The sequence below is a fragment of the Dermacentor andersoni genome, chromosome 1, assembly GCF_023375885.2.
Source record: "Dermacentor andersoni chromosome 1, qqDerAnde1_hic_scaffold, whole genome shotgun sequence".
In the NCBI taxonomy this organism is placed as follows: domain Eukaryota; kingdom Metazoa; phylum Arthropoda; class Arachnida; order Ixodida; family Ixodidae; genus Dermacentor; species Dermacentor andersoni.
Window position 1 is genome coordinate 286227115 of NC_092814.1, and position 16956 is coordinate 286244070.

The 16956-nt window shown below is 49.2% G+C and overlaps 10 non-coding genes across 10 annotated transcripts; all 10 read left to right on the top strand.

Annotated features, from left to right (window-relative positions):
• The first annotated feature begins 9830 nt into the window (after positions 1–9830).
• Positions 9831–9912, top strand: TRNAA-CGC (transfer RNA alanine (anticodon CGC)). Its single transcript has one exon. It is a non-coding gene; the product is annotated as a tRNA-Ala (tRNA).
• Positions 9913–9988: 76 nt separating this feature from the next.
• TRNAA-CGC (transfer RNA alanine (anticodon CGC)) lies at positions 9989–10070 on the top strand. Its single transcript has one exon. It is a non-coding gene; the product is annotated as a tRNA-Ala (tRNA).
• Positions 10071–10147: 77 nt separating this feature from the next.
• Positions 10148–10229, top strand: TRNAS-CGA (transfer RNA serine (anticodon CGA)). The gene has a single exon. It is a non-coding gene; the product is annotated as a tRNA-Ser (tRNA).
• Positions 10230–10305: 76 nt separating this feature from the next.
• On the top strand, positions 10306–10387 carry TRNAS-CGA (transfer RNA serine (anticodon CGA)). Its single transcript has one exon. It is a non-coding gene; the product is annotated as a tRNA-Ser (tRNA).
• Positions 10388–10463: 76 nt separating this feature from the next.
• TRNAS-CGA (transfer RNA serine (anticodon CGA)) lies at positions 10464–10545 on the top strand. The gene has a single exon. It is a non-coding gene; the product is annotated as a tRNA-Ser (tRNA).
• A 5262-nt stretch (positions 10546–15807) lies between these two features.
• Positions 15808–15889, top strand: TRNAS-CGA (transfer RNA serine (anticodon CGA)). The gene has a single exon. It is a non-coding gene; the product is annotated as a tRNA-Ser (tRNA).
• Positions 15890–15965: 76 nt separating this feature from the next.
• On the top strand, positions 15966–16047 carry TRNAS-CGA (transfer RNA serine (anticodon CGA)). The gene has a single exon. It is a non-coding gene; the product is annotated as a tRNA-Ser (tRNA).
• Positions 16048–16123: 76 nt separating this feature from the next.
• Positions 16124–16205, top strand: TRNAS-CGA (transfer RNA serine (anticodon CGA)). The gene has a single exon. It is a non-coding gene; the product is annotated as a tRNA-Ser (tRNA).
• A 76-nt stretch (positions 16206–16281) lies between these two features.
• TRNAS-CGA (transfer RNA serine (anticodon CGA)) lies at positions 16282–16363 on the top strand. The gene has a single exon. It is a non-coding gene; the product is annotated as a tRNA-Ser (tRNA).
• A 76-nt stretch (positions 16364–16439) lies between these two features.
• TRNAS-CGA (transfer RNA serine (anticodon CGA)) lies at positions 16440–16521 on the top strand. The gene has a single exon. It is a non-coding gene; the product is annotated as a tRNA-Ser (tRNA).
• The last annotated feature ends 435 nt before the right edge of the window (positions 16522–16956 follow it).

Below are 16956 nucleotides of genomic sequence, written 5' to 3' on the forward strand. Positions count from 1 at the left end.
CCAGGACGGTGCTCCTCAAGCTAAAAAGCGGCGTCAAAGTTGAGGACCTTCCTCATCAGGTCCGCGTCGGCGGAGAGTTGGCTTTTGTGGTCGTGCCCGGTCGACCCATGCAGTGCCTGCGCTGCCAAGGCACGGGGCACGTCCGCCGAGAGTGTAAAGTCCCGCGCTGTTCCAGGTGCAGACGTTTCGGCCAAGTTGACGCTCACTGCATCAAATCCTACGCCGCCGTGACAGGACCAGCAGCGAGCGGCTGAGCACGTCATGGACGTGGTCGAGACGGAGGACGCCGCCAAAGGAACCAGAGACATAGTTTCGACAGCGACACTCAAAGGGTCATCTACAGCCGGCGCTGAAGACACGGTGGCTGATGCTGCCGAGAAGGCGGGCAAACCGGTACAGGTCCTGCCTGCAGTGAGCCTTGCTACGGGGGGCGTTAACGAAGACGCACCCGACAACGACACGAAGGCAATGCTGTAAGACAAGGAAGTCAACGACGGTGAGCGGACTGTGACTCTCGGTGCCCCAGTCAAGCGCCTCCACGACGAGACCAAGGACAGGGACGGTGGTGCCACCAGCACCAGCGAGGGGCCGCCGACGAAGACGCCTCAAGGAAGGCGGATGGGCTAGAAGCCAAAGCCTAATGTACCACCTGAAAAGAAGCCTGTGGGCAAAGCGGCCTCGCCTAACGACAGAAACAAGCCGAGAGGTCCCGGAGGCGGCTAGCCGAGGGCTAATCGTGAAGGGTAAGCACCATGCTCCGGGCCTGCTTTTCTCGCTAGTTGAAGATGGCTGAAATACCGTCCTTTATTATTGTCACATTGAACGTGCGAGGGTTGGCGGCTAGTCGTAGGCAAATTCAGGTCCTACGGTTGGCAAGCGACCACAACATAGACGTACTAGCCGTCCAAGAGACCAAGGTTGACGGAGAGGAGCAGACCGGGAGCATGGTGCGACGACTCACGCACAGATATTTTGGGGTGGTTAGCCATGCGGTAGGCACGTCCGGGGAGTGCATTCTGTTCGTCAAGCTGCCTGGACTGCAGATTCAAAGTGTTTTTTTCCTGCGAATCTGGAAGGATTGTTTTTTGCGATGTTTTGATATGTAATGTGGAATTCCGCGTCATATGCGTCTACGCTCCGAATTCAGTGGAGGAGCGTGTCTTTTTTTTTCTAACCTTTCTAAGCATGTCCATTGTAATAAGCGCGTTATTTTGTTACGGTACTTTGTGTGTTGAATGCCAGAGACCGAGTGAATAATACCGGTGTTTGGGACAAAAGCTGTAGCGTATAATCAAAACTAATAGGTGAAAATGAACTTGAAAATGTTTTCGAGTGTCTGGAAGGGGAGCGTGAAGTGACTTTTGCTCGTTTTCAAGGCAGTACTCATGCACGACTGGATCGAATGTACATGTCATTGGATACGATTCTAAGATGCCACAGGTATTGTGTAGTGCCCATGTCGTTTTCAGACCACTGCCTCGTAAAATGTCACATAGGTTTACTGAAAAGAAAATATGCTTTTAATTGGGATTTGTGGAAAATGAACGCCTATTGTTACTTAATGATCAGTGATTTGCAAAAGCAGTAAGGGAGGCGGTTAATGAAATAGTCCATGATGCAGCGGTAACAATAACAGAGAAGTGGGAATGTTTTAAACAAAAGGTTAAAATTAAAGCCATAGAACGATCGAGTTGCATAAAGTTTGAGAGTGAAATGAAAGAGAGGGGCATAAGAAGCTGATAACGCTTGAGTGTAGAGAGCCTGGTAAACACAAAGACGATGTGCGAAACATGAAGGAAAAACTTGAACAGTTCCACAAAGAGCGTTATCAAGGTGCTATCGTGCGTGCGCGAGCAGATGCACTAGCGGCAGGCGAGACGCCCACTAAAAGGGCGCTTGGTCTAGAGAAGGCGCACGGACGGCGAAACCACATCAATAAAATTCCAATGAACGGGACTGTCGTTGAAGACAGCGAGAGCATTGGGCGCGCCTTCTTCGAGTACTACCAGTCGCTCTTTGCATTTCAGGCAGCGAATGTAGGGGATTTTAAAGCGGATTTTCTTAATCGCATGCCGCGAATAAGTGATGATACCAAAGAACGATTAGAAGCCAAAATTAAAAAAAAATAAATTACGGGGTTTTACGTGCCAAAACCACTTTCTGATTATGAGGCACGCCGTAGTGGAGGGCTCCGTAAATTTCGACCACCTGGGGTTCTTTAACGTGCACCTAAATCTAAGCACACGGGTGTTTTCGCATTTCGCCCCCATGGAAATGCGGCCGCCATGACCGGGATTCGATCCCGCGACCTCGTGCTCAGCAGCCCAACACCATAGCCACTGAGCAACGACGGCGGGTTAGAAGCCAAAATAACTGAGGGGGAAGTAGAAAAGGCAATCGACGATTTGAACCTTGGAAAGTCGCCTGAACCTGATGGCCTCTGCGCTGGGTGGTATAAGGCGTTTAAGAGAGAATTCGCTCCATTGTTGGCAGAGGTATTAAATGACGCGTATCAGCAGAAATGTTTGCCCCCCTTCCTTTGGAAAAGCGCGCACCATACTAATACCTAAAAGCGATCAAATAGATAAACTAAAATTAGTGTCATTCTATAGGCCAATATCACTAAGAAATGTTGATTACAAGATATTTATGAAGATTTTAGCTACCAGACTCCAAGGCGTCATCAAAGAAATAGTCGGACACCATCAAACTTGTGGCATCAGAGGGCGAACTATTTTTTCTAACATTCATAAGATGCGATGTGTTCTCGAGTGCTGTGACGTCACCGGTGGTGGCGTTGCAGTTCTTCAGCTCGATCTAGAGAAAGCTTTCGATTGTGTCGCGCATGTTATTTTGTTTGTCATCTTGGATCACGTTAATGTCGGCTCCATCATCACTGAGGGCGTGGCCTTGGCGTACAAGAATTGCACAACCAGAGTAATTGTTAATAAGTCACTGGGGGCCCCCATTAACATTATGCGTTCAGTGCGCCAAGGCTGTCCCCTCAGTCCACTTCTGTTTGCTATTTATATAGAGGCCATGTGTGTGGCAATAAATGAAAATGACAAAATACGTAGTTTTAGATTGGCAGCGACAGAAGTGAAGCTACTGGCGTATGCAGACGACATTGCAGTGTGTTGCATAGATAAACCAAGTGTAACCGAAGCAATATCTGTAGTAAATCATTTCTGTGAAGTCACGGGTAGCAGAGTAAATTGGAGCAAATCCCTAGGGCTGTGGCACGGGGACTGGCTTTCCGCACCGGACTATTTCGCGAATGTGACCTGGGTGAAAACTCCGATGAGGTATCTCGTTGTTCCCCTAGACAGTTACAATAGCAGTGATGAATAGTGGAGGAACCAAACAAGTGGCATGAAAGAAAAAGCAGGCAAATGGAAAGGTACTAACCTGTCTGTTTTTGCAAGAGCGACAGTTTGTAACATCTTTTTAATTGCCAAGTTATACTATGTTATGCAAGCGTTGTATTGTTCTAGACTAAACGTGCAAAGGCTGCACCGAGTGTTTGCGGTTTTCATATGGGGTTCAACATGGGAAAGGTGCAGCCGAACAAATTTGTTCAGAAGAGTGAAAGACGGGGGTGTGGGATTAGCCCATCTTTTTGTTCGACAACTGGTCAACCGATTTTTCTTTTTCCGGGACGTGCGCGATCCTTTCCTTCGCACCGTATGTCAGCTCAGATTAAGCAACACATTGCCAGCTCATGTTGTCACAACGGCAAGCATGAATGGAACACTTCGTGGCTATCTTAAGGAAGTGTCCGACAGTGTCCGTTTCCTTACTGTTCGGTTTTCAAATGATTACCTAGTCAAGTGAAAAGGAAAACGCTGTATAAAGACGTGTGTGATATTGTATTCCCAGTGCCGCTATACAGAACCATATACAGTGGAGAGCAAGGACAGGACGTTCTTAAACGGGTGAAACGCATGCAGGTGCCACCAGGGGTAAAATCTTTTTTTTTTTTTAAGCTCCACACTGGAACCCTGTCCGTGAAGACGTTTATGGAAGAACGAGGCTGTCTCGTACCGTGGGGTTCTCACTGCTTGATCTGCAAGAAGCCCGAAACCATAGATTATGTCTTCTTGCACTGCTGGGCTGCTGTGTTATTTTGGGACGTCTTGAAGCGAACCCTGAAGAAAGAATTACCTGTAAACCCCCAAGGGATCAGGTATCTGCCTATTAAGATGAAGACGGCGTCCCATATGACTTCATTATGTTGAATGCTCTCCACTGTATATGGCGGTCTCGAATGGCTGGGTTACCACTGCGCTCCCGACGCACGGCCGGTTCATATATATTTCAGAGAATGTATGTCGCGGTTTGTTGATGTACGGAAAATGCAAGAATGTGCACCGGATTGGCTGTCGAGACTAGAAGCTCTCACAGCCATGAAGGAATTTTAATTTGACAACGCCGTTCCTATACGGACGGATGGCATTATTGTAATTTTTTTTCTCTCGCTGTTTTGCATTTCTGAGATGTGTGTAATATTTGTATTTTCTGTGTTATGTTAAAGACCGGCATTAAATAAAAAAAGTCGCGGCCGAGTGGTTAAGGCGACGATACCACTTCCGGCCACCACAGCGGACGGTCACGGAATGTTGTGCTCCGTAGGGGCGGTTCATGCGGCCCAGCCGGGCCGCGGTATCAGGCTTACGGAAACGTCTTCACAGGATTACCAGCTTGTTTTGCCGCATCTGCCATCAGGTATGACCGTGTGTAATACCGTGTTTTTGCACGGTGATTTGAAGGCCAGGCCCTATCGAGTCGAACATTTTCGCGATGCGCTTGACCGTCATAAGCTGTTGCCGGAGGTGGTGGCCCTCGGGGCCTACCAGATGAACCATGTCTGGGCTATAACATTCAAGGACGAAGTCGGAAAAAAGAAGCTGCTGTCAGCGAAGGCCTTTAGTGTCAAAGAACACCGCTGCGTCGCCATTGACCCTTGCAACCAGGATATTAGAATGAAGCTGTTCTGGCTGCTTCACACGACTCCCGACGAGGACGTCAGAGCAGCCTTGGCGCCGTTCGGAACGGTGACCGAAATTTCCAGGGAGCGGTGCCGAGTACCAGGGTGCGGCGACAAAGGTTCTCACACGCGTCTGGTATCGTTACGGCTGAAGGCTGGTATGACCATGGAAGACATCCCGCATCAGCTACGAGTATCAGAGGACCATGCGCTCGTGATTGTTCCAGGCAGAGCTCCGCTCTGCCTCCGATGCCGCGGCACCGGCCATATACGGCGCGAGTGCCGTGTGCCACGCTGTGGACTCTGTCGTCGTTTCGGCCACGACGAGACCCAGTGCGTGAAAAGCTACGCTAACGTGACCGGGTCTGGCTGGAGCGACGCGTTAGACGAGCACTTGATGGATCAAGCGGACGCGGAAGAGACTGCTGGAGCGGGCGGAGACCCACGAGGCACGGAAGAGAAGCCAGTGGTCATGGCAAGCGTCAAGTGCCAACCCAGAAAGGGCAGTAGCGAGGCAGTGGCCAAGAATGAAGTGCAAAGTGAACCGTCTGCAGAAAATTCTACGGTGCGTGAAAGTGAGGGGGACGCGGAGGCTGCCGAGGGCGTTCTGCGACAGGGCAACTCTGGCGCTGCCTTCATCGAAGAATCCGGCGAGAAAATGGACCAGGCCAGCGCCGTCTCAAAGAGACCTCGCGAAATACCCGATCAAGATGTCAGGGTTGAGCAAGACGACGGTGACAGCAGCGAAGGGCCACCCACGAAGGCTTCCTCTTTCCGGCGGTCTACACTCAAGCCCAAGCCGAACGTTCCGCTCGATAGGAGGCCGACGCGAGAACATCCACCTGAGGGGCGCCAGACGCCGACCAATCCGCCAGGTGGTCGGCAGACGCCGACCGTCCCACCAGACGGGCGACAGACGCCGACTGTCCCACCAGATAAGCGGACAACGCCGACAGTTCCCCCGCGGTAGCGGGGTGCTGTTCGGTAGAAGGCTCAGTAAGGACTAGGTGCTGCGGAACCTTTAAGTGAATGATGAGTAGCGCATTTGGTAACGTCATGCCTTCGCCGTATGAGACGGAGCTTTTGATGGTGTAGGGTTTTGTTTTTTGTAAGTTTGGCGGTCTTTGATCTCCGAAATGTATTGTAGTTTGTGCTTGCTCTCCTCTTTCAATGGCAAATAATCATGGAATAGCAATACGTATTGGCACGCTTAACGTACGAGGGCTAACGGCTAGACGGCGACAAGCACAATTAAGTCGCCTGATGCTGGAAAACGACATAGATATTCTTGCTGTTCAAGAAACTAAAATTGAAAGCGAAGAGCAAACGGACAAAATGGTTCAGGTTTTTAAATCCCGTTACAACACTTGTGTTTGTCATGGAGTAGGTAAGGCCGGTGGCTGTCTTTTATTTTTGCGTAATTCAATAGGTATTGTTGCGCAGAGTGTAATGTCGGCCCAAGATGGGCGATTGGTCCTATGTGATTTCTCTTTCAATAATATTGATTGGCGAGTTGTCTGTGTGTACGCTCCAAACAAAATTAGTGATAGAAAAATTTTTTTTAACTTTGTTGAGTCACACCTGACGTGTGAAAGAAATGTTGTTCTTCTTGGTGACTTCAATTGTGTTTGCATGTCCGAAGATAGGGTGCCCAGTAAAATAATACGGGATACAAGTGCGCATCAACTCTGCGCAATCGTGGCAGACTATGATTTAGTAGACGTTGGAAGCATATTAAGCGGTAACAGTGTTGTTTTTACTCATTTCCAAGGGCAGAGTCACGCTCGACTAGATCGTTTGTACGTATCAGCAAACCTTGCGCGAACGGTCAATAGCTACGCAGTAAAGCACGTGAGCTTCAGTGATCACAGCCTAGTAACGTGTACATTGGGCACGAAACATAGAGGGTCTCACTTTAACTGGGAACTGTGGAAAATGAACGAAACGATCTTAAGTGATGAATGGTTTGTCAAAACGGTAAAAGGAAAAATGGACGTAATGCAAATAGATGCTACAACAAATTGGGCTGAGCTGTGGGAGCAGTTTAAAATTGAAGTGAAAATGAGTGCGATCGAGAGGGCTTGTGTGATGCGTCATAAAGCTAAACAAAGAGAGAAAGAACTGCAAAGCATGCTCGATTATTTTCTAAACGCGGAGTGCACAATACCGGGATTGTTTTCGAAACAGATTAGAGAAATTAAACGCGAACTTGAAAGGGTGGACGCTCAAATTTACCAAGGAGCCGCGATAAGAGCACGATCCGAGAGGCTGTGGCTGGGAGAGGCGCCAACTAAGCGCGCGCTCAGTGACGAAAAGGGTTACGCATCCAAAAACATAATAAAAGAAATTTGTTTTAACAACACAATGTCAAAAGACCCAGAAGTAATTGAAAAAGCTTTCGTTGAACACTACCGAGCGTTGCTCGGTAGGCAGGTGCCCGTAACAGAAGAGTTTGTGAACACCTTTCTAACACTTCTGCCAAAATTACAAGACGAAATAAAAGAGGGACTCGAGAGACCGATCTCTGCGAAAGAAATTACAGAAGCCATAGAAGACTTGGGTAAAGGAAAGGCGCCTGGACCAGACGGCCTAGGAGCAGCTTTCTATAAAACTTTCAAGGCCGAAATAAGCGAGATACTGCATTGTGTAATATCAGAAGCTCATGAAACTAAGCACTTGCCGCCATCATTTAGAAAAAGTCATGTTGTGCTTATACCGAAAACCACCGATACGGTAAAGCTGAAATCTGTCGCTGGATACAGGCCCATAAGTCTTACGAATTCGGATTATAAAATCTACATGAAGGTGCTCGGAAAAAGGATGCAGTCAGTTATTAAATCCATAGTAGGCCCACACCAAACATGCGGTATTAGGAATAGAACAATATTGTCGAATATTCACATCGCTAGGAGTATATTGGAATGCTGTGATGCAAACCTCGAAGGTGTAGCAATGGTTCAGTTAGACCTAGAAAAAGCTTTTGACAGGGTTGCTCACAGCATACTTTTTGCCCTGCTAAAACACATTAATGTAGGCGAAGTGATTCAGGACGGAGTAGCCATGGCTTATGAGAACTGTTCCGCTCACCTTATAATCAATAAAAGACTCAGCGAAAATATACCAGTATTATCCAGTGTGCGCCAGGGGTGCCATTTGTCGCCCTTACTTTTTGCGATTTTTCTTGAACCTTTCTGTTTGAAGGTACGAGAAAACGAAAACATTCGCGGCTACCGTCTTTTAACTCGGGAAGTAAAAATACTAGCTTACGCAGATGACATCGCACTTTTTTGCATTGACCAAGAGAGCATTCGGGAGGCAGTCAAGGATGCAAGAAAGTTTTGCAGTCTAACGGGGAGTGCCATAAGCTGGCCAAAAAGCTTAGGCTTCTGGCACGGTGAATGGGACAGCCGGCCTGCAGTGTTAGAAACAGTACCGTTCACAGATACGCCAACCAGTTATCTTGGTGTTCCTTTGGAATACTATCGCGATACCACGACGCAATGGACTGAACAAACTGAGCGGGCTAAAGCACAAACAACGAAGTGGGGAGGCAAGAATCTGTCAATATTCACGAGAGCCACTGTCGGCAATTTATTTCTTGTCGCTAAAGTGTTTTATATGTTGCAAGTTTTATGTATATCCCGAGTGTGTGTACAAAAGTTGCACAGGGTTTTTGCTATGTTCGAGTGGGGATCAGGATGGGAGCGCACGAGTCGTCTGAATCTGTTTCATGCTGTGCAGAAAGGAGTGTTGGGTTTGTCGCATTTATTTTTGAAACAAGTAGTGTCGCGTTTCATGTTCTTGCGCGACGAAAGCGATTGTTTTTTGCGGTGCGTTATCCAGACGCGATTAGGTGACGCACTGCCAGAATATGTTGTGACGTCGTATGGCATACGTCAAGTGGTTGTCCGAGGTTTTTTGTTTGAAGTGATAAGCTCCTTCCGTTTTCTAAAAGTACACTTTTCTTTGGAATACCTGAACACAGTCGCAAGAAAGCGATTATACCGAGATTTAGTTAATATCATGTGTCCAGTACCAATATACCGTGCAGTATATGCACTGGGGCGTGAGCAGAATGTCTTAAAAAGAGTTAAGAAAATGCCTGTAAGAGCAACAACAAAAACTTTTTTTTTCATGCTACACACTGGCACGCTTCCTGTCAAGCCATGGCTGCAGGAGAAGGGGATCTTTGTACCCTGGAGTGTGAATTGCCAGATATGTCAGAAACCGAAGACAATGGAGCATATTTTTCTGGAGTGCAGGGACTCAGTCTTCCTTTGGGACATTCTACAAAGGACACTAAAAAAAGAATTTCCTTTAACACCTTTTGGAATCCGTTTTTTACCGTTTGAAGAGACAGAAGGCGTGCCATGTGATATGGTGATGTTACTCTGCATGCACAGCGTGTGGAAAACACGAATGGCGGTGCGTAATGAGGATGTTGACGCAAAACCGGCCAAAGAATATTTTGCTGAAAATGTATTGTACATTCGCGAAGCGTTTAAAGCGCTCAGCGAACCACCTGAGTGGTTAACAGCATTTGAACAGCTTGCAAACATTCAGCCTTTTTAAACCAAAATTAAACGACAAGGTACACCCGCACATTGAACTGTCTTTTTTTGTTTTGTAATCGCAGCGGAGAATAGCTGTGAATCGTGTATTTGTTATAAAACAGGCAATAAAGAAAAAAAAAAGCCGAGTGGTTAAGGCGATGGATTCGAAATCCATTGGGGTGTCCCCGCACAGGTTCGAATCCTGTCGGCTGCGTGTAGGTATCTTTTTTATTCGCCAGCCCTTCGTGAACGCGTATCATTGTGGCGCAGAAGTATTGCGGCTCATATGCGCAGTCGTGGCCGAGTGGTTAAGGCGATGGACTCGCAATCCATTGGGGTGTCCCCGCGCAGGATCGAATCCTGTCGGCTGCGTGTAGGTATCTTTTTTATTCGCCAGCCCTTCGTGAACGCGTATCATTGTGGCGCAGAAGTATTGCGGCTCATATGCGCAGTCGTGGCCGAGTGGTTAAGGCGATGGACTCGCAATCCATTGGGGTGTCCCCGCACAGGTTCGGATCCTGTCGGCTGCGTGTAGGTATCTTTTTTTATTCGCCAGCCCTTCGTGAACGCGTATCATTGTGGCGCAGAAGTATTGCGGCTCATATGCGCAGTCGTGGCCGAGTGGTTAAGGCGATGGACTCGAAATCCATTGGGGTGTCCCCGCACAGGTTCGGATCCTGTCGGCTGCGTGTAGGTATCTTTTTTTATCGCCAGCCCTTCGTGAACGCGTATCATTGTGGCGCAGAAGTATTGCGGCTCATATGCGCAGTCGTGGCCGAGTGGTTAAGGCGATGGACTCGAAATCCATTGGGGTGTCCCCGCACAGGTTCGGATCCTGTCGGCTGCGTGTAGGTATCTTTTTTATTCGCCAGCCCTTCGTGAACGCGTATCATTGTGGCGCAGAAGTATTGCGGCTCATATGCGCAGTCGTGGCCGAGTGGTTAAGGCGATGGACTCGAAATCCATTGGGGTGTCCCCGCGCAGGTTCGGATCCTGTCGGCTGCGTGTAGGTATCTTTTTTTATTCGCCAGCCCTTCGTGAACGCGTATCATTGTGGCGCAGAAGTATTGCGGCTCATATGCGCAGTCGTGGCCGAGAGCTCCTCGTTAGTATAGTGGCATTCTGCTTCTGGCCACCGAGCGTGACGGACGCATGATGACGGGCTCCGTTGGAGCGGCTTCAGCGGCCTTTTCTGGCCGCGGAAACAGGACGATGGAACAGGAAGGCACGTACCAAGTTTTTCTGCCAGGTCTGCCAACAGGACGTTATGTTTTAAATACAGTTTTTTTGCACGCTGATATTACGGCGCGACCGTACCGGATTGAAGATTTCCGTGACGCATTGGCACAGCATTCGCTTCTTCCGGATGTTATCGCCCTGGGGGCGTATCGCATGAGTCATGTCTGGGCTATCACTTTCAAGGACGCGGACGCGGTGAAGAATATCTCGAGCATCGGGGAGCTGCGTGTAAAAAACCGGCGCTGCCTGGTGATTGACCCGGCGAACCAGGACGTTCGACTGAAGCTCCACTGGCTTCTACACAATGTGCCTGATGAGGACTTGCGTGTCGCCTTTGCGCCCTATGGAAAAGTTACCGAAGTAGGCCGGGAGCGCTGGCGTGTGCAAGGTATGACAGAGAAGGGCTCAACTACCCGGCTCGTCACCCTCAAGTTGAAAGCGGGCGTGAAGTTGGATGACTTGCCGCACCAGCTGAGCGTTGGCGGTGAGTTGGCGCTTGTTGTGGTACCAGGTCGACCCCCGCTGTGCCTTCGGTGTCGTGGTACGGGCCACATCCGCAAGGAATGTCGAGTCCCGCGTTGTGGAATCTGCCGACGCTACGGGCACGAAGAAGACCAGTGTACTCGCACTTATGCGAGCATTGCAGGCCCGGGAACCAGCGAGGACTCGGCCGAGATGCTGATGGACCAGACGGATGCGGAGGAAGCAGCCCGTGCAGGAGGACAACCACAGCGCGATACTCAGCCATCGTTCACGGCTCTGGTGAAGCAGAAGGCGGGGCCCTCCCGCGCAACAGATGGTAGTGTACAGGCGCAGCATAAGCCTGAACAGGACGACGTTGACAAGGTGAATGAGGCGGCGAAAGCCGCGGTCGCCGAAGAAAGCAACGTGGAGACCCCCGGCTTTGATACGATGGAGAAGAACCTGGAAGCGGCGAGCACCATGGCTGGGAAACATCCACATGAAGAAAGCGTCGACGTGAAGCTGCAGCCTGGCGGTGGCGGCGAGGAGCCTCCGCCGAAGGCAGGGGGAGTGAGACGCTCGTCTTTAAAACCGCGGCCGAGCCTTCCGGGCGACACGCGGAAGGCGGGGAAACTGCGTCCGCAGTAGCACAAGGCCCTGGTCCGTGTCAGCGCCGGTTGTGTTGGTCGACCGGTGTCAAGAGGTTCTGGCAGTCGTGAGGAAGGCTACGTCACCCATGAAGGTAGGCACCATGCGGATAGAGGCGTTTCATCTTCCAAGACATGGCTTTTAATCTTATTACTCCCCTTCGAGTTGCGACCTTGAATGTCAGAGGGCTGGGAGCAGGAAGGCGACAATACCAGCTTAATCGCCTTCTTCTGGATAACGATATTGATATAATTGCTATACAAGAGTCGAAAATAGACAGCCAAGAGCACACTGACCGCATGGTGTCTTCCTTTCAAGCAAACTTTCATGTGTGCGTTTGTCATTCTGTTCTGTATTCATTCGTAAGACGTTAAGAGTGAACGTAGAGTCTGTATTTGCATGCCCAAGTGGTCGCCTTTTGATTGCTGATTTCACTTTTTCGAATTTATGGTGGCGAATTGTTTGTGTATATGCTCCTAATGTAGAAAGCGAGCGCAAAATTTTTTTTGAATCCCTTGAGCCATGGTTCAAAGGCGACAAGTTTTTGCTTGAACTGGGAGACTTCAACTGTGTGTGTGCCGCAGTTGACAGAGTGAAGTGTAGGCCACTGAGAGACAAGAGCTCTAAAGTTTTGAATACTTTTGTGCATGAGTATGGTCTCGAGGATGTTGGCAATGTGTTTTCCAATGGGACCCACCCTGAATACACGCACTTTCAGCGGGAGAGCCATGCGAGACTAGACAGGATGTATGTATCGGTCGAACTTATGCCGCTATGCTCAAGTTATGACGTTAAACCTGTCTCTTTCAGCGATCATTGCCTCGTGAGCATGACTTTAGGAATGAAGGGCAGGAAATCGCGCTTTAACTGGCACTTATGGAAACTGAACACAAAGCTTTTGGAGGATGAAGGGTTCATTATGCAAGTAAAGACCAAGCTAGACAAACTGCTAGACGCGCAGCCATTTAGTTTTGCAACTGAATGGGAGGAGTTCAAAGAGTGGGTAAAAATGAAAGCAATAGAAAAGAGCAGCGTGGCTCGTTATAAAGAGAAAGAAAAAGAAAAAAGAAATGAACGGGCAACTTGAATGGATGCTCAGCATGGAAAGTAGCGCGCCGGGAACTTTCACGAAAGAAATACGGGAAGTGAAATGCCAGCTCGAAAGAATTGACGCTGACAGGTATAGGGCCGCCGTCATACGCGCAAGGTCTGAAAAATTGTGGGCGGGCGAAACGCCGACAAAACGAGCGCTATCAGACGAGAAAAGATAGGCTAGCCAGAAAGAAATTAGGAGCATCCGATATGACAGCCGGACTTCGGAAGATGCGAGAGACATTCAGAGCGCTATAGCCAAACACTTCACAGAACTTCTTAGCAATAAGCTCGACACCATAGAAGGCTTCCATGTAGACTTTTTAAGACTGGTGCCAGCACTAGATGACGAAATTAAGGAACGCCTTGAACTGCCTATAACTTTACAGGAGATAGAAAAGGCAATAGACGACCTACCATCTGGGAAAGCTCCTGGGCCAGATGGGCTAAGTGCGGCCTTTTATAAAACCTTTAAGCTTCCTGTTGCACAGTGCATGCTCCATGTGATAACTGAGGCTTATGAACGCAAACAGGTTCCATCGTCTTTCAACACGTCCCACATCGTTCTCATTCCCAAGACTGATGATCCGGAAGAACGACTGTTGGTGGGGTCATATCGACCGATTAGTCTCACCAACGTCCACTACAAAGTATTTATGAAGGTTCTAGCAAAAAGACTGCAGTCTGTGATCACGAAATTGGTAGGGTCTCACCAGACGTGTGGAATTAAAGGCCGTAGCATCGCCACAAGTATACATGTCGCACGACACGTATTAGAGTGTGTTGATGCAGTTGGCGGTCAGATAGCAATGATACAGCTCGACTTGGCGAAAGCGTTTGACCGCATCTCCCACGAAATTCTTTTTTCCATCCTGGAACATTCCAAACTAGGCGACGTTATAGTAGAGGGCGTTAAAATGGCATACAAGAACTGTACAACCCGCATTATAGTTAATGGCGATCTCACTGACAAACTTGCTGTACGCTCTTCAGTAAGACAGGGATGCCCGCTTTCCCCCTTGCTTTTTGCAGTGTATTTAGAGCCGCTATGCCTGGCAATTATCAACTCTGACCGAATTTCAGGTTACAGACTGCAGTAATCACTCGTGAAAGTACTCGCGTATGCTGACGATATAGCGGTGTTTTGCGCTGATAGACAGAGCATCTTTGAAGTCACGAGTGTGGTCGAAAAGTTCTGCGCTCAGACTGGAAGTCGGATCAATTGGGGAAAAAGTTCCGGGTTTTGGCATGGCGAATGGGACGTAACACCGGGTTGTTTTCCTGGGCTTCGATGGTCCACCTTGCCAACGCGGTATCTAGGAGTGCCCCTGCATGGTTATCGGGATCCCAGCTCGTACTGGAAAGAAGAAACTTCGAGAATGAAAGAGAAAGCGGTCGCGTGGCAAGGAAACAGCTATCAATGTTTTCCCGTGCCTCTATCTGTAATGTCTTTTTGATTTCGAAGCTCTGGTATGTAATGAATGTGCTGGGTGCGACACGAACAGCTATTCAAAAAATGCATCGTATTTTTGCTGTTTTTATTTTGGCGTCCACCTGGGAAAGAACCAGCCGAACTAACCTGTTTGTTTCCGGTAAAGGCGGAGGCCTTGGCCTGGCGCATCTTTTCTTGCGTCAAGTGGTTTCGCGATTTGTGTTTTTGCGTGATCAAAGTGATCCCTTTCTAAGAACTGTTACGCAAGTGCACCTACAGAGACTGCTCCCTGGAAGGGTAGTCTCCTGTGATAACATGTGTGGTGCTGTGACAGGATACTTGCTCGAGGTATTTCTTTCGTGCAAGATGTTGGAAGTACGTTTCAGCCCTGAATACCTATGTTATGTTAATAAGAAAAAGCTGTACAAAGTGCTGGTTGACGTGATGTTTCCGGTACCCATTTATCGGACACCACACTTTGGAGGCCCAGGGCAAGATATTTTTAAAAGAGTTCAGAATATGCCCGTTAGACCTGGGGTTAAAACTTTTTTTTTTTAAACTGCATTCCGGTACGCTGCCTGTTAAAACCTGGCTGCATGATAAAGGGCTATTCGTGCCATGGGCAACACACTGCTTGTTACGCAGGAAGCCCGAGACAGTGGAACATGTTTTCCTAGAATGCTGGGATCCAATTTTTTATTGGGATGTCCTTCAGAGGACGATTAAAAAGGAACTCCCTTTAAATCCTTACGGCATCCGGTACTTACCAGTTTAAAGTGAAGTACCCTACGATTTAATTATGCTTCTTGGCCTCCACAGTTTGTGGAAAACGCGTATGCAGGTGCGACATGCAGACATAAATACAGGTTCCACGCGTGAAAACTTCATCGAAAGTGTTGTTTATCTTCGCGAATGTTTCAGGGCTCAGACTGATCCACCAGAGTGGATATCACTGCTTGATGATTTAGCACAAATGAAAAGATTTTAGCACCACTCGCCTCAGTCCAAGTGTGGCTGAAGTGTTTTACCATATGTTACTTTGTATTACACGTCCAAGACGGCAATAAAGAAAAAAAAAGCAGTCGTGGCCGAGTGTTTAAGGCGATGGACTCGAAATCCATTGCGGTGTCCCCGCACAGGTTCGAATCCTGTCGGCTGCGTGTAGGTATCTTTCTTATTCGCCAGCCCTTCGTGAACGCGTATCATAGTGGCGCAGAAGTATTGCGGCTCACATGCGCAGTCGTGGCCGAGTGGTTAAGGCGATGGACTCGAAATCCATTCGGGTGTCCCCGCACAGGTTCGAATCCCGTCGGCTACGTCTAGGTATCTTTTTTATTCGCCAGCCCTTCGTGAACGCGTATCATTGTGGCGCAGATGTATTGCGGCTCATATGCGCAGTCGTGGCCGAGTGGTTAAGGCGATGGACTCGAAATCCATTGGGGTGTCCTCGCACAGGTTCGAATCCTGTCGGCTGCGTGTAGGTATCTTTCTTATTCGCCAGCCCTTCGTGAACGCGTATCATTGTGGCGCAGAAGTATTGCGGCTCATATGCGCAGTCGTGGCCGAGTGGTTAAGGCGATGGACTCGAAATCCATTGGGGTGTCCCCGCACAGGTGCGAATCCTGTCGGCTGCGTGTAGGTATCTTTCTTATTCGCCAGCCCTTCGTGAACGCGTATCATTGTAGCGCAGAAGTATTGCGGCTCATATGCGCAGTCGTGGCCGAGTGGTTAAGGCGATGGACTCGAAATCCATTGGGGTGTCCTCGCACAGGTTCGAATCCTGTCGGCTGCGTGTAGGTATCTTTCTTATTCGCCAGCCCTTCGTGAACGCGTATCATTGTGGCGCAGAAGTATTGCGGCTCATATGCGCAGTCGTGGCCGAGTGGTTAAGGCGATGGACTCGAAATCCATTCGGGTGTCCCCGCACAGGTTCGAATCCTGTCGGCTGCGTGTAGGTATCTTTTTTATTCGCCAGCCCTTCGTGAACGCGTATCATTGTGGCGCAGAAGTATTGCGGCTCATATGCGCAGTCGTGGCCGAGTGGTTAAGGCGATGGACTCGAAATCCATTGGGGTGTCCCCGCACAGGTTCGAATCCTGTCGGCTGCGTGTAGGTATCTTTCTTATTCGCCAGCCCTTCGTGAACGCGTATCATAGTGGCGCAGAAGTATTGCGGCTCATATGCGCAGTCGTGGCCGAGTGGTTAAGGCGATGCACTCGAAATCCATTCGCGTGTCCCCGCACAGGTTCGAATCCTGTCGGCTGCGTGTAGGTATCTTTTTTATTCGCCAGCCCTTCGTGAACGCGTATCATTGTGGCGCAGAAGTATTGCGGCTCCTATGCGCAGTCGTGGCCGATTCTGCTTCCGGCAGCCGAGCTGTACAGACGTGTGGATCATGGGCTCCGAAGGAGCGGCTTTTGCGGCCACCGGCCGCGGTAACAGGCTTATGGACGATGACGAGGAAGCGAGCTACCAGTTTATTTTGCCACCACTGCCCAAGGGACCTGTCGTGAAAAACACAGTGTTTTTGCATGGCGACGTGC